The sequence below is a fragment of the Mus caroli genome, chromosome 13 (assembly GCF_900094665.2).
Source record: "Mus caroli chromosome 13, CAROLI_EIJ_v1.1, whole genome shotgun sequence".
NCBI lineage: Eukaryota > Metazoa > Chordata > Mammalia > Rodentia > Muridae > Mus > Mus caroli.
This window is the reverse complement of record NC_034582.1, coordinates 17,090,725-17,105,724: the sequence shown is the minus strand read 5'-3', so window position 1 is coordinate 17,105,724 and position 15,000 is coordinate 17,090,725. Positions and strand designations below refer to the sequence as shown.

General features: G+C 40.6%; 1 long non-coding RNA gene and 6 other non-coding genes across 7 annotated transcripts in view; 6 read left to right on the top strand and 1 right to left on the bottom strand.

Annotated features, from left to right (window-relative positions):
• LOC110308661 overlaps positions 1–4,370 on the top strand; it is an 8,555-nt gene extending 4,185 nt beyond the window's left edge. Inside the window, exons 2-3 of the long non-coding RNA XR_002379588.1 lie at positions 54–248; positions 4,225–4,370. This is a non-coding gene — a long non-coding RNA (uncharacterized LOC110308661). The remainder of the gene's footprint in view (positions 1–53; positions 249–4,224) is intronic.
• Trnad-guc lies at positions 232–303 on the top strand. The gene has a single exon. It is a non-coding gene; the product is annotated as a tRNA-Asp (tRNA).
• On the top strand, positions 3,482–3,563 carry Trnas-aga. Its single transcript has one exon. It is a non-coding gene; the product is annotated as a tRNA-Ser (tRNA).
• Positions 4,371–5,077: 707 nt separating the features above from the next.
• Positions 5,078–5,149, top strand: Trnad-guc. Its single transcript has one exon. It is a non-coding gene; the product is annotated as a tRNA-Asp (tRNA).
• A 1,752-nt stretch (positions 5,150–6,901) lies between these two features.
• Positions 6,902–6,973, top strand: Trnaq-cug. Its single transcript has one exon. It is a non-coding gene; the product is annotated as a tRNA-Gln (tRNA).
• A 2,652-nt stretch (positions 6,974–9,625) lies between these two features.
• On the top strand, positions 9,626–9,697 carry Trnam-cau. The gene has a single exon. It is a non-coding gene; the product is annotated as a tRNA-Met (tRNA).
• A 3,194-nt stretch (positions 9,698–12,891) lies between these two features.
• On the bottom strand, positions 12,892–12,973 carry Trnas-aga. Its single transcript has one exon. It is a non-coding gene; the product is annotated as a tRNA-Ser (tRNA).
• Positions 12,974–15,000: the final 2,027 nt, after the last annotated feature.

Below are 15,000 nucleotides of genomic sequence, written 5' to 3'. Positions count from 1 at the left end.
GGACTTTTTTTTCTTTTACTTTTGCCTTTCCTATTCCTATCGAATGCTCTCAGAGCCAGCCGACCCATCACGCAGGCGCAGCGATCGTTGACTGGGCAGCGAACGAAGCAATTCCGGGCTTGGGCACCGGTCACATGGCATATAATAAATACCGGAAACAGTACTGTACTCAGAGGCTAAGGGAACTTCAGAAACTTCCAGTACTGTCCCTGAGCGATCTTTAATACCTCGTCCTCGTTAGTATAGTGGTGAGTATCCCCGCCTGTCACGCGGGAGACCGGGGTTCGATTCCCCGACGGGGAGGGTGTTCTTTATTTTAAGTAAGTTCCCTTCTAAGAATTTAACACTCTTAGTTAACTGCATTTCTTTCTTTAATATAATCATTCAAAACTTAAGGAATACAACAGAAACAGTAAGCTGCATAAATCAAGTATTAAACCACACACGCAAACTCCAATTCTATCAAGACATGTATACATTGGGTAGGTAAATACAGTAACCAAGAAATCAGCATTGCACCCGTAAATTTCATGTACTTTGTGAGCTCTTATAATGACAGAGCCCAATGGCACAGTTTGATATTCCTGGCCAAATATGTAGAGGAAACATCAGACAAACCAAGAAACTTTTAGCTGAGTCCTACTCTTTTTAACAATAGCAATATTACAAAGCACAAGGAAAGACTGAATGTTTCATAGCTAAAAGCTGAACATCATGTGTACCTTTTGCTCTTGCTATACAGATCATTTTTTCAATAATTGGTGAAATTTGAATAAAGTCTATTGATTAAATGCATCATTGTTAATTCCACCTTCTGTTGATTGCTCAATGGCTATATAACGATGTTTTAAGGCAATACATACATATAAAATATATTAAAGGATATCTTCAAACTACCTTAAATAATTCAGGAAAATATATATACATGTCTATCAGAACATGAGAGAGAAAAGAAACTATAGTAATATGCTAAGTTTGTTAACAGAAGGAATGTTGTGAATGGTAGTCAGGAGTTCTGCATTGAAACAATTCTGTCTGAATTTTTATAACTAATTTGTTACAAGAAATCTAATGAGTTACAACGAACCTTTACTAATTTTTAAGATTCACTCCATGTTACAGTATGCATGTGGAGGCCAAAGGACAACTTGCAAGGTGTGTTGTCTTCTGGGGTTTATAATTTCATTTTGGGATAGGAATTAGTGCAGCTGTCTTTACCCTCTGAGTCATCTTGCCAGCCCTTAAGAGCTTTAAGCTCTATGGAAGGGTGTTGGGGGGAAGGGGTGTTGCACACCTTTAATGCCTTCAATCTCAGGTAGAGACAAGGGTATATCTGTGAGTTCCAGATCAGCCTGATCTACACTGCACAAACTGCAAGCCAGCCAAGACGATTTTGTGAAAAAGAAGCCAAGTATAAGTCTAGGTAGAGAGTCTCTTTTATTTTGGCAACGTTGGCTAATGTAATGCTTAGATTTTTCAAAACCTACTTTAATAAGGGGTTCTTAAACACTTTAACCTCCCTTATAGCTCACCACCCACCAGAGGTAGTAGAAAGGAAAGCTTAATAGGGCAAAGGAGGATGTGGACCTGTTTAGAAATAGTTCTTTGGGGTAATTCCAGTTTTCCTTGTCAGAATATCAGCAGTTCAGTTCACACAAATCAGCAGCAGCAATTTGATCCACTCAAAACACCATTCATGAACCAGCAATGGCAGTTCCATCCAGAAGAAATTTTGAGGCTCTGTCAATCATCTGGACTCTGCAGAATTGGCAAGAAGCTACCAGAATATCACGAGAAGTTCTTTGGTGCATTTCTCTCTATGAAGTCATGACAAATGATGATCAGTGAAGAAGGCCAGGCGAATCAATGCCACAGCATTGTCAGTGAAGACCAGCATCAGCAAAGCCCAATGAAGACCAGCAGCGTCGGTCGTCCACTGTCTGTTGAGTTATACTTACACCCTTTTCAGACGTCACATGTCCTCTCGAGCCTCTGCTCCAGCAAAACATTACATGCCCCCTTTCCAGGCAGCTTCCAGAAAAACACCACTCAGCAAAACATCCTCTAATAAGACAGTCTCCAGAAAAACATCACATGACACAACTGAATCTCCAAGGACACCAGAAATTCCCACTTCATATCCCCCTTTCTGTTTAAAAAAAAAAAAAATCTTTTTTCTAACATTAACAATCTACCCACAAGAGAAACAAGTATAAGAACCCTAAAACTAGAGCTTTATATCATGCCTTAAACAAATAGCTTATGTACAGGATAATCAGACAATAGTCTAACAAAACAACTTTACATTTCTATCAATAAACAATAATTCAAACAAAACAAGCTTAAATTTCTATCAGTATACAATAATTACGCAAACTTTAAATTTCTATCAATTAAACAAAACAACCTACTATCCTAGATGAAAACAACCATAACTAACATCAAATGACCAAGACCATTCATCCCAATTTAAGGACTCTGGATGGTGGTCTACTTATAATTGCTTCCTGCTAAATTGGGGCAAAGAATTCCTGTTTGGGGCCAAAGTGAGGAAAATAGTTAATTTTAGAAAAACTAACTGTAGCATTTGTTGGTATGTCAACAGTGGCCCCTTTTATAAATTTGGAAACTCAATCCTCGAGATATCCTGTGTTTGGATAACGTGCACAGCTTGTGATCACCAGTATCAATAGTTTTCCCAGGATCTACCATATCATCCCTATTTTCTCCATTTGCTGTTCCTGGAATTGCAGGAACATTAGTACCCTATTATTGTAAAAGATTTCTTCCCCATAAGTTTATGGGTGTGTCAGCCACATAAGGTCTCAGCTTCCCTGTTTGCCTTTCTGACCCCACACAGGTATTCCACTGGACGCTTTGTCTTATTGGTGATAATTTCCCCATTTCTATAAATGTATGTAAGCCTTCTGAAGCACCCAATTTGGATTCCAAGACTTTGGGGAAAGTATACTAACATCAGCTCCTGTATCCACTGAAACTTCTATGTCAACCCCACTTCATTTGTACCATTAATTTGGGTCTCTCATCATTAACCACTGTTTGGCAGAACAGGTTAAGATAGGAGTTCGAGATGAAGGAGATGGATACACGGAGGTGCAAGAAGAGGGCTAAAGGAAAACATGCCTACATTTAAAAAAAAAAGATCCTAAAGCTTAACATCAACACTACACGGAGGTTTCCATGTCTGTTCTCGCCCTTAGTTTGGAACACAAATCCACGGAAGAAGTTCCTCTCAGGGCCTGCACAGGTCGCGTGCGACTGGTAGAAGGCCTGGTGACGCTCTGTGGGAGTCTGCTGGCGAGACAGAGGTTCTTGCTTTAGTATTCTCTTGACAGGGACCTGCGAGGCTCCTCCCCTTCAACTCTGTAATCTGCAGCCTGCGCCACCTACAAGGCGAACCAGATTTTGCACAAATCACACCTGCCACGAATCTCTCTCAGTTGACTACCTACTATGGTCTGTAGTCGTGGCCGAGTGGTTAAGGCGATGGACTAGAAATCCATTGGGGTGTCCCCGCGCAGGTTCGAATCCTGCCGACTACGGGTGTTTTGTACCTTAACTTCACCCGTTTAAGGTACGAGTGTGTATCTCAACTGATGGAAGTTTCCTTACGCATTTCAATCAATTGAGGCATAGTTCTTGAATTGCCTATGTGGAGATGCTCTGCCCAGTGTCGTTCTTGATGTTCTGTTTTTGCTTTATTTTGCCCCAAACCAGACTATCTTTCTACCTCTAATGTTCTACTTTGACAGGACACAAAGATAATTCACAAAACTAAGGTCCTTGCGATTCCTTCCTCAAAGCTGTGCTTGCAATGACTCCACCACCCTAAGACGCCCTGCTTAAAAGTCTTGTCTAAGCACCACAGCATTGACAAAGAAGAGAAAGCTATCTAACCAAGTCAGGCAGCCAATACTCAGGCAGAACTGAGAGAATGTACAGTGACAGAATACATCCAACACCTTACCTGGGACCCTTCCCGCCAAGATATAGTAATATATATAACAATATGGGGAAGATGTAATAATATATTAAAAACAAAGTGCCTGTTGAGGAAAGAATTAGATGGCCAAAATACTATGTAGACCAGGTTGTTCTTGAGGTCACAGAGATCAGCCCTCCTTTGTTTCCCAAGTGCTGGGATTAAAGGTGTGTGCCACCATGCTCAGCACTTTTTGTTTGTGTTTTGTTTTGATTTTATAGAAGATATTCAGGGCTGAGGAGACGACCTGAATTCAGTTTCCAGAACCTTCATTGGACGACTTGCAACAGCCTCTAACTCTAGTTCCAGAGGAATCCAATATTGTGTTTTGAACATTGTGGGCAACTGCGCTGATGTCATAACTCCTCCGAGATACATACATGCATAAAAATAATTAAAAATAAAAAGGAAAATCTTTAAAAGCAGATATTCAAGTGTAACTCTAGCACCTAAGGGGGGGGGGGGAGAGAAAAAAAAAAGAAAAAAAGACTGCCGTGATCTCTTAACCACTGAGCCATCTCTCCAGCCCCTATTTTGGAGACAAAAGCTTGTTGTGCAGTCCAAGCTGGTCTTGATCTCGATATACTCCTCGGGATTTAGGCTCAGGAGTGCTGGGGATACAGATGAGGTTACATCGTACCAGGCTTGTTTCACTGCTTTGGGCGTTCCGGTGGTGTGGAGGTCATTGAGTCTTGAGTGACTGGGGGTGGGGGTGGGGGGGGTTATAATCAAATCATCTTTTATCGTAAAATAATTGTGTGAATCTAACCTTGTAGTTTAGGCAACAGTTGAAAATGATTTGTGCTTCTTCATCTCTATCATGTAACAATAAAAGTTATATTTTTACTGATTCAGCATAATTGTAATATCTGGAATTACAGGAGGGGAAAAAAAAGTAAATTTGTGTGGCATTCTTGGTCAAACTCAGTCTTTCGCCCAGGCTAAAATTTTACATTATAGGTATATTTTGAAATATATTTTTAACTTTGATATAATCTTTCCAATAATGTGGATTGACCGGATAGGTCATATTTAACTTCATTAGTCATAGACAAGAACTAACAGATGCCTGTCTCCTCGTTAGTATAGTGGTGAGTATCCCCGCCTGTCACGCGGGAGACCGGGGTTCGATTCCCCGACGGGGAGAAAATGGCTAAACTTTTAACTTCCTTGTACAACAAACCGAAACAAAAATCAATCTAAGTTTAAATGAAAAACAAACAAACAAAAAAGCACACACATAAAAAAACAACCAAACAACAACAACAAAAACAAACAAAAAAACCACCTTCCGAGTTAGAACAGACAATGTAAAAGTGTGCATTTTAGGACAAATTTGTAAGACAAAGTGTCACCCAAGTGTGCTTGATGACCTGATCAAGTTCTCTAATACCTGAAGTCTCTAGCAAAGTATTAAAAAAGAAGAAGGGAGTTCCAGAACAGCCAGGGCTACACAGAGAAACCCTGACTCAAACAAGCAAACAAACAAACAAACAAACACGAAGAAGAAGAAGAAGAAGAAGAAGAAGAAGAAGAAGAAGAAGAAGAAGAAGAAGAGGAGGAGGAGGAGGAGGAGGAGGAGGAGGAGGAGGAGGAGGAGAAGAAGAAAAGAAAATGGGAAAAAAGAAAACGAGCTTTTGGAGCAGAAAACAATTACCATAAAGCCACAGAGATCAATACTGTGTGGCTTCTACTCAGAAAAACTCCACAGGTGAGGGAAAAATAAACACATTCTAAGTGGAATTACTCATACAGTCCCTTGATTTAAAACAGATGTGGGTCTGCCTTGCACTAGAAATTCCAATAGGCGAAATTCATGCGTGAGTTTTTCAAGAAATATATCAGCATAGAAATATATTAATCACATCGAAGTCAAACCCAGATGGGATGCACATGGAACAATGAAAAGTAACACAGTTATGCCTCTGGAAGAACCTGGATACTACTCCACGGCGACTTTATCTAGTCATCAATTTCCAAAGCACAAAAAAGAATCACTATTTCCGTACAAATATTATTGCCAATGTTTCACTGGCATCAGTAGACTTTCTCACTGTTAGACACCATTAAGAGAGTGCAAATGTGTTGGAGAATTGATTGCACCACATATGCTGAATAAAACTTAGGTCCAGTACATACATCCAGAGATCACATGCAGGCACAGAAATATAAAAAAGTAAATTAATAAGAAGACATAATCACCATGGAAAATGAAAAACGACAAAATATTTCAGTGGGCTTTCCAAAAGAGAATATTGAAACAAACATGACAGGATTCTCCCTTGATTCTTGTAGAAGGTGAAAATTAAAACATAACTAAATGCCAGAAAAGTAAGCCCAAGTTTTATCAGAGAGATCTAGATACACAAACTTAGTCAAACTTTCTCTAGGCCTCGCTGATCTTGAACTAGCCTCCTACGTGCAGGATTACAGACCCATGCCACCACACTTGCACATCGGAGCTTTCTATTGTGTTTTACTCTTAGCTTGCCAAGAGATGGAACCTTCTAGAATTTCTCCATCCCCTAAGAAGTCGTGCACAAATCGTACATAATGAAAGTACATTTCCTCAGTTGTCTCTTAACTGGGAACTGGACAAAAATTCCGGGGCTCGCAAAGGCCACCACCCAGCCTCAGATACCTAGATGGTGCTGTCTGTGCCCTGCTGTGTTCGCAGAGCAGTGGAGGAAGGCCCGAGGCGATGGAGACTAGGGACGCAGGTAGGCCTTTCCTGTCTAGAGCGATTCTCACTTCCATTTTGCACGAAGAGGAAGGTATCCTGCAAAAATAGATAGCAAAATACAAAATGGAAGTTTAAGAATCCTGGGAAATAGAGGCTGAATTCTGCAATAGAACTATATACCTCATCAGTTAGCAGCCCAGAGCATGAAGTTGTGGGGTTCCATGGTGTAATGGTTAGCACTCTGGACTCTGAATCCAGCGATCCGAGTTCAAATCTCGGTGGAACCTAGTTTGTTTTCTCTTCAAGGTCTCTACCTTTTCCCATGGTCTTCTCTATCCCACACTTAAAGGTCTCTACTTTAAAGGTCCCCAAAGTCCTATCTCTACTTTGATGACATAAAACACACACGCACGCGCGGGCGGGGCGCACGCATAATACATATAAACTTGTACACATTAAAAACTAGGTTGTGCTTTGTTTTTATTTTGTAATTCTGAGTATGGGTTATTTCTCTTAAAATTTCTGCAGTTTTATTTGCTTTCTGCAGTAGTCAAGATTCCATGTTTATTTATAATATAAGTTAAACTTCATTGTGTTTTTGCATCATATTTCCTTTATCCATTCATCTAGTAATGAACACGTTGGCTGATTCCATCCTAAGAGACAGTCCGAGACTTGTGTACAGTTTTATATGTATGCTTGTGTAGTTCTGGACTGAGTTGAGCATTTCCTTTGATTTGTTGGATGGTGGAATGTAATGGATTCACTTCAGGACCCAAAATGTTGAGCCTAACATTCATATCTTAACTTCCCAACCATGATGGTACTTGTCTAGCCTTCAAGTCTTAACTTGATAACCAGGATGGCTGCTCACATACATGTTTCTTTCTGCTAAGTAGTATGTCGTTTCCCAGGGAGGTCTTGGGAACTTAAACTTTACTCAACCCCTAGTCAAAAGAGGAGTCTTATTTTAAATAGTTTCTTATATTGGTTCAGGTGTCTCTATTATGTGGGGTTCTATCCCAAGGGCAGGGTATAAAAGCAAATACCATCAAAGCTATGCACAGGTTGAAGGGGTGGCTGCTGGGTGGTTGGTTTGGTTCCAACCGTATTGTGGGTAACTATACAAGGCAGTTCTGCTAACGTCTATCACGACTGCTTTCCAAGGGCGTAGAACAGAGCAGAATATGTAATCAACTAGGGAATGAGAAAGTTTCCCAGTAAAAGCAAAAACATCATATGAGAACCTTTTCTTATACTATTAGTAACAGAACAAAATGGCAGGCTAGCCAGGTAACAGTTACCTAGGCCTTAACAGTTTTTGTGATACTCCAGAATCTGAGGTAGGATGAAGAGATCCTGGCCAGCCAAGTCAAAACAGGAAGCCCTTCTCTCATGGATCTCGCCTTCAACAGAGTCAGGTTTCGACAGTGACTGAAAGAGCAACAATTTTTAAAACCTGAAAATATTATTTATTATTGTTATTAATCTATTGGTAAGGGGATTTTCCCTTTTTGTTTGTCTGCTTGTTGGTTTGTTTTATTTAGGTACTCCTACCTTCCTCTCTTTTGCTAATATACCTGCTTCCTTCTCTCATACTGGGATGGCAAGCTTGGGTGGCCACACTTGTCTAGCTGGCTTCATTTTAGTAGCGCCTCAAGCTAAGGAGTTGGTCCCGAGCACACAATGTGGCTGCTGGTTTGGTGCATCTTAAGAACAAGCAGTAGAAAATGCTGTCTGTAAACATTCTAGCTCCTGATTAAATCTTGAAAGGAAGTCTACATTTAATAACAGCTATTTTATTTAAACGCAGCAGTAACCTGTGTAGTTGTGATTGAGTAGATAAGGTAATAGACTAGTAATGCATTTAGGACTCAGAATTTACGAAATCTTAGCTAGATTCAAAATGTTCAGAAGTTTGGAAAAATTCTGAGTTTAGATAGGAAGGAAGGAAGGAAGGAAGGAAGGAAGGAAGGAAGGAAGGAAGGAAGGAAGGAAGGAAGGTGACCAGTTATAAACAAAAACCGCATGCTAAGGTCCACCCTTCTTTACCCAGTGTGTGGTGCTGGGATTGTGTCCCACCCAGGAAGAAGCTCAGGGAATCACCCTCTTACAAAGGAGATCTAGAATCCTACCTAACCTGTTTGTGATGCAAGTAAGGAGTGTCAGATGTAAATTCTACAGTTGCTTCCAAGTAATTGAAAAACTAAAAGATACAAATCCCTAGAATGACAACAAAGAATTAATTAAATCATTAGTATAAAGTTTATTTTCTTTTGTATGTTAGGAATTCTTTAAATGTAGTGTTTTTTAAACATTGAATGGTGAGATGGCTCACATTATTTGTTATATAGGTATTTATTTGAATATTTGTTTCTCTTTTGCATACAGGTCTTACTCTGTAGACTCCCTGGCTTGAGACTCAAGGCAATCCTACCTCAGCCTCTGAGTACATATTTGCCAGAACCATACAAACTCAGCTGAAGCACTTGTATGTACATGTAGTAAATTTGTCCAATTGATGTGACAGGAGGCCCCTGGAGGACAGAGGGGAATGGTGTCTACAGAAGAAGGCGGCAGTCCAGAGGAGGTGGCTTTGGTGGAAAGGACACAGCTGTTTAAAATTTGAAAGATTTTACAGGACTCTTCCTCTGGAGAGCCGACATTCCTGAGCAAAAAAGGCGTGTTGATAAATACTTTAGTAAGTCTAAATCCAGGGGAGTAATTCTTGATCCAGCCTTTGGGGTCTGGATTTCCGACCAGGGAGAGCCCATTGGCAATCTCTGGCAGGAGCGAATCACAAAGCATAAGTTTAGAAAGTATGAAAACTATGGGGGGAAAAACCGATGTAAAAGACAAAGTAAATTACTGAATTAAAACAAATCAAAAATCAACTGTCGAAGATACCATATACAAACTTTAGGAGTATCTTCTGTAGCAGCAGAGTGGCGCAGCGGAAGCGTGCTGGGCCCATAACCCAGAGGTCGATGGATCGAAACCATCCTCTGCTATAATGCTTTTCTTTCCCCTTACAGCAATCTCACTATCAAAGAGTTCTTATGGCTTTATCACAATAAAAATTCTGAGATCTCTGGTTCATAGAGAATTCAGATGCTTGTTATATCTGGTAATTTGCTCCTCGACAGATGGAACACCGTATTACATCAACCACCAAGCTGTGTTTGTCTTTGGGAGAAGGTAGCTTTTTTTTTTTTTTTTTTTTGAGAAAGTCAAGCACTTACAGTCCAGGATAGACTTGAACTTAAGTCAGTCCTGCGTCAGTGTCCTGGTTCTAGTGTTTTTATAGAATGCGTGAAAGACAACACGTGGTGGGAAAGCACTAGATAGATGTTGCGTGTCTCCATGTGTGGACTGGGTATAGACTGGATAGTGAAAGTCTGCTTGGCCTTAGAGGAAAGAAAGACGAGAGAGAGTAAGAGATAATAAGGGGAGAAAGGGACAAGACAAAAATCAAAGAAGGGGAAAAGAATGCAAAGCCCTGTGAGACGGCACAGAGCAGGTGCACAGAGGAGAGAAAATGAGAGAAATGTGCAAAAGAAGGAAGGGAGATGCAGGAGTAACTGGATGCAAGTGCAGGAGGAGAGAGAGGTGTAGGGGACTTTGTGGTAGCAAAGTTGAGGAAGGTTATAGTGCAATTCTACTAGAATCATTGTATCTAAGTTAAACATTGGAATGAAACAGTTGTTTTTCACTGTATCTAGGGTAAACATCAGAATGAATAGTTGTTTTCTAGAAGTACCTTGAAGAAATCATTGTAAAAAACAGTGGTGTTTTCTGTTCTCCATACAGGTTTTTGTTTGTTTTTCTGAAGGAGCTTTACAGCTTTTGCAATGACTTTGGTCACAAGTCGTGGAACACATAGAATGTCTTGCATTATTGAGTACTGCAAACAATATACAATAGGGACTAAAGTTGCAGAAGTGTGACAGTTTCCTTCATGAAACATATATAGATTAGACTGGGGGGCCTTGGTATGAGGAACTTGTCTTACACCCCTCCTCAAAAAAAAAAACAAAACAAAAACAAAAAACAAACTTTTATGTAACAACCAATAACTATACTTTTGAGCGGCAGCTGAGGTTCAGTCAGATTGAGGCTGGCTCTCCCTGCTGCCTCAGAACCTGGTTACATTCTGGAGTGATCGGCCTGCACAACTCAGAACACCAACAGAAGACAGATTCTCCTGCACAGAAACAGTCTGTGAAATTAGCTGAATCCACTTCCCAAGAGGAAACTCAGGACTGAAGGAAGACGTCCCCATTTGAAACCACATCATGAAAAGGTGCCTACAGCTCCTCTAGCAACAGTCTTTAGTAATAGCTCTATTCATACAAGAACAGAGCATTGCATTTTGTGGTCTTGGGGATGGAGCCTAAAACCTTGTGCTTGCTGAGAAAACACTCTGATACTGCACTGTATCTCCAGCCCAGTTTTTACTTTTATCTTGAGCAAAAATTTTACAAAGTCGCCTCTGGTGTACTTGAACTCACACTCTAGTTCAGACAAGCCTTGAGTTTGAAATCTTCTCTGTCAGGCTCCCAAATAGAATAATAACACTGTAACACCAGGCCTGGCTTCCTTATAGCCTATGTATTGTATTATATTATATATAGGGTGACTTGGGAGCCTACTGCTTTTCTCCTGACCCTGAGTGTCATCAATTTTATGTAATTTGAGCTAAAAACAGACAGACAGACAGACAGACAGACAGACAGACAGACAGACAATGTCTCATACAGCCCTGGCAGGCCTGGCCTTCAGCTAACTCTGAAGTGGGAGATGATCCTGAACCTCTGATCCCATTTCCTGCTGCTCTGCAACACCTCCCTCCCACTACCCAGGTCAGTACTCCTGGAAACTCTGGTGTGACGATCAAACTATGACTCCCTGAACTACCGACACCCTGTCTGGCTTTTTCACAACACATAGAAATAAAACAAATACCATGTTTTTCCAACAAAGAGTTCTGCAGAATACCACCAAGAACAGGAAATTTTGCGTGTAGTGCATGTCTGTAATCCCAGTGCTTGGGAGGCAGAGGCAGGAGGGCTACAGAAACTCCATGCAGGAAGACCAGGAGTTCAAGGCCAGCAGCAGCAGCAGCAGCAGCTAATTATCAAGTTTGAAGGCTACAAAGGATCCTATCTCACAAAACAAACAAATTTGAGAAGAAAAACACATAACAAGACATGGAAGACAATGGATGAGCACGTTTTAATTTTTCTTTCATATCATGCCACCACAGTTTTGCTGGGAATTCAAATTTTACTGTAAAAGAATGATATTGGGGCTGGAAAGATAGCTCAGTTCTTTCAGAGAACCAGGGTTTACTTCCCAACACCCACATGTGCTCTAACACCTGTCTGGAACTCCTGATCCAGGTGATCTGTCTGCCATCTTGTGGCCTTTGTGGGGACAACATGCAGGTGATGTACATGTAGCAAAAGGTACCCATACCCTCGAAGAATAACAATGTTTTTGTTGTTGTTTTGCTTGTTTTTTTGTTTTGTTTTAAGGCGTTTATTGTAGAAAGGCAGAGAGAGGGAGAGAGTAGGGAAGTAGAGGCAGGCCATGGCGACGTGGAGGGAGGGGGAAGGGAATGTGGAAAGACGGGGAGCAAGAGGGCAAGAGAAAAGCAAGCGGGAAGCAGAAGAGCAACAACAAATCTTTTGAAAAATGATATTGATGCTAATGCTTCCGGAACTTTTTGTTCAACTACACGCAGATGTAGTAAAATAGATGTGTTAATTTAAATATGTAAATAAGAAAAGCTGAGCACAAATGACCTGTATCCCAATAGAAGATACTAGAAAACAAATAGCCAAAGATTAAAAACAGAAAACAAAACAAAACAAAAACCAATAACACCAGTAGCTAATGCTGATGATTGCAGCATTAAGGAAACAAAGATGAGAGGATCCAGGCCACAGAGTAAATTGAAGCCAGCCGGAAAGCATGAGAACCTGTCTCAAACCAAAATAATAATAAAACCCACAGATATTACTATCAACAGGAGAACACGACCAGCGCCTGACCAGCGCCTGGACACTTCAATGGGGGGGGAAAAAAAGCCCTCTCCCCATCTATGAACTATCATTTTTAATGTAGTAATAAACTATGTTTGGTATTGTGAAAGCGTGCAGAGAAATTTTTATTGAGCCCCATAAAGAACGTATAAGATTACCGTAGTCGGCAGGATTCGAACCTGCGCGGGGAGACCCCAATGGATTTCTAGTCCATCGCCTTAACCACTCGGCCACGACTACATGAAACTAGTGTGGTTATTTAGGATAAGTAACCTGGCTTAGCTTTGGAAAGGTGAACTTTTCTATCAGAAATATCTGCTATTCTCTCTCCCTCCCTCCCTCCCTCCCTCCCTCCCTCCTCCCAATTCTTGAGATCTCCTAAATAGAAATAATGATTTAATGGCAGACTGATACGCAGCCCTTCATCCTCAGAGCAGGGAAAACCGTTGTTGTTCTGGTAAAAGAGATATTTCCAGAGACTAGCTTTCCTGTTTTATCATATTCTTTACTAGGAATCCTTGCAGTACATCCAACCACTGGGATATGATCTTAAGAATTGTGGATTATGGAAACAATTCAGAAAATCTGAATGGCTATTTTTTGGGAGGGGGGGGGACATTATATGTAAGTTTTGGAAATCCACTTAACAAACTTTCTGAAAGTAGAAAAATAAATGAAATGTAAGATTACATTGCTGAGATGAGGTCAACAGCTGGGCGCAGTTTAACCAAACAATTCTGGCTACTAAAATGTACTTTGGATTTTGCAAAATAACTCTATTTAAATCCATGACATCACTTACGCTTATGTGTTAATCAAGGAAACGGAGGCAGGGAGAAGGGTCCAAGTTCACATGGCACTGGGGAATTAGCTTTCTGCAATTCTACTGCTTTCTGCTCCTCGATCGATACTGTCTGTGCCTTCGGTAATGTTTCTGGTTGCTGTCCAGAAGCTAAGTGTTCAAGGTGGTTAAACATGGAGAGTTACACGTTTACCTCCAACACTTATGGAAGTCAACTGGTAAGCAAGTCTTTAAAGGGGACACCTTTGTCATATAGCGTGAGTCACAAGCTGGAGCTCCATTTCCCTGGGTACCAGACGGTTGTTTTTTATCATTCCAGTGATTGCAAATATGGAATATGTTTCAGGGAACTTGCAAAAGATGCACAGTTTGCAGTCTGCAGGCAACAATGACTTGTTAAGTTACAGACAGTTGAGAAAACAGGAAAAGTGAATCAGAGTTTGTTCTGTAAATTTTAATGGGAACCACTAAAAGTGCTTTAAAAAATAATGTTCAGTTTTGATTTGTTCCATAATGAAAATGCTTGCATTTCTTCTGAAAATTGGGTGTAATTCAAGATAAAATAATTTTTGTTTCTTTATACATAGGTAATTCAACTGTGCAACACACTATTGGTTAGGAATATCACACCATTGATAGAGATAATGCATCATTTACTGTCTGAGTGAATACATTCAAAATATGTGTATGTATGCCTGTGTCATACAGGGATCTCACTCAGGGCCTCACACATGTTAAAAGTGCTCTGTCAGTGAGCTCCATTCCCAGCACCTAGATTCATTACGTTTCCTGGGCATGCTTTATTATTGTATAATTAAAGGGCTGATAACAATTTGATTAAGGATACTCCATGTATTTTTGAGCTTTCTTTTTCTGTATATATATGCAAGACTAATTATGAAGTAATTAGACTTGAAGATCTCAAGTAATGTAGCTCTCCATAACTTAACTAGGGGTCAATTTACTTCCTTTGGCCCTGGATTCAATGCCAAGTACCACACACACACACACACACACACACACACACACACACACTTACTCCCACATACTCGCACAGGTATGCACACAAATACTCTCACACTCACAGGCATGCACTCACACCACACACTCACCCAGGAATGCACACACACATTCACAGAGAATTCATAGAACTGTCTTCTATCTCCACCCCCATCCTACTCCCCCTAAAAAAAATCCGGGTCTTCAAAAATAATCCAGATTAAAGAGGTTGAAGATAGTTTACTGGTTAAGCAGCTAAAGAGCTGCTGCTCTTCCAGAGAATCTGAGATTGGTTTCCAGCATCCAAGCCAGCTGCTCTCCCCGGCCTATAACCTTGGCCGCAGCAACCAAATCCAACAACCTTTTCTGGCCTCCGAAGACCCTAACATACAGTTGAAGAACATACTCAACTACATAGCAAATTCAAGGCCAGACTGCTATAGTCAACCCTATTCTGAAACCTAAA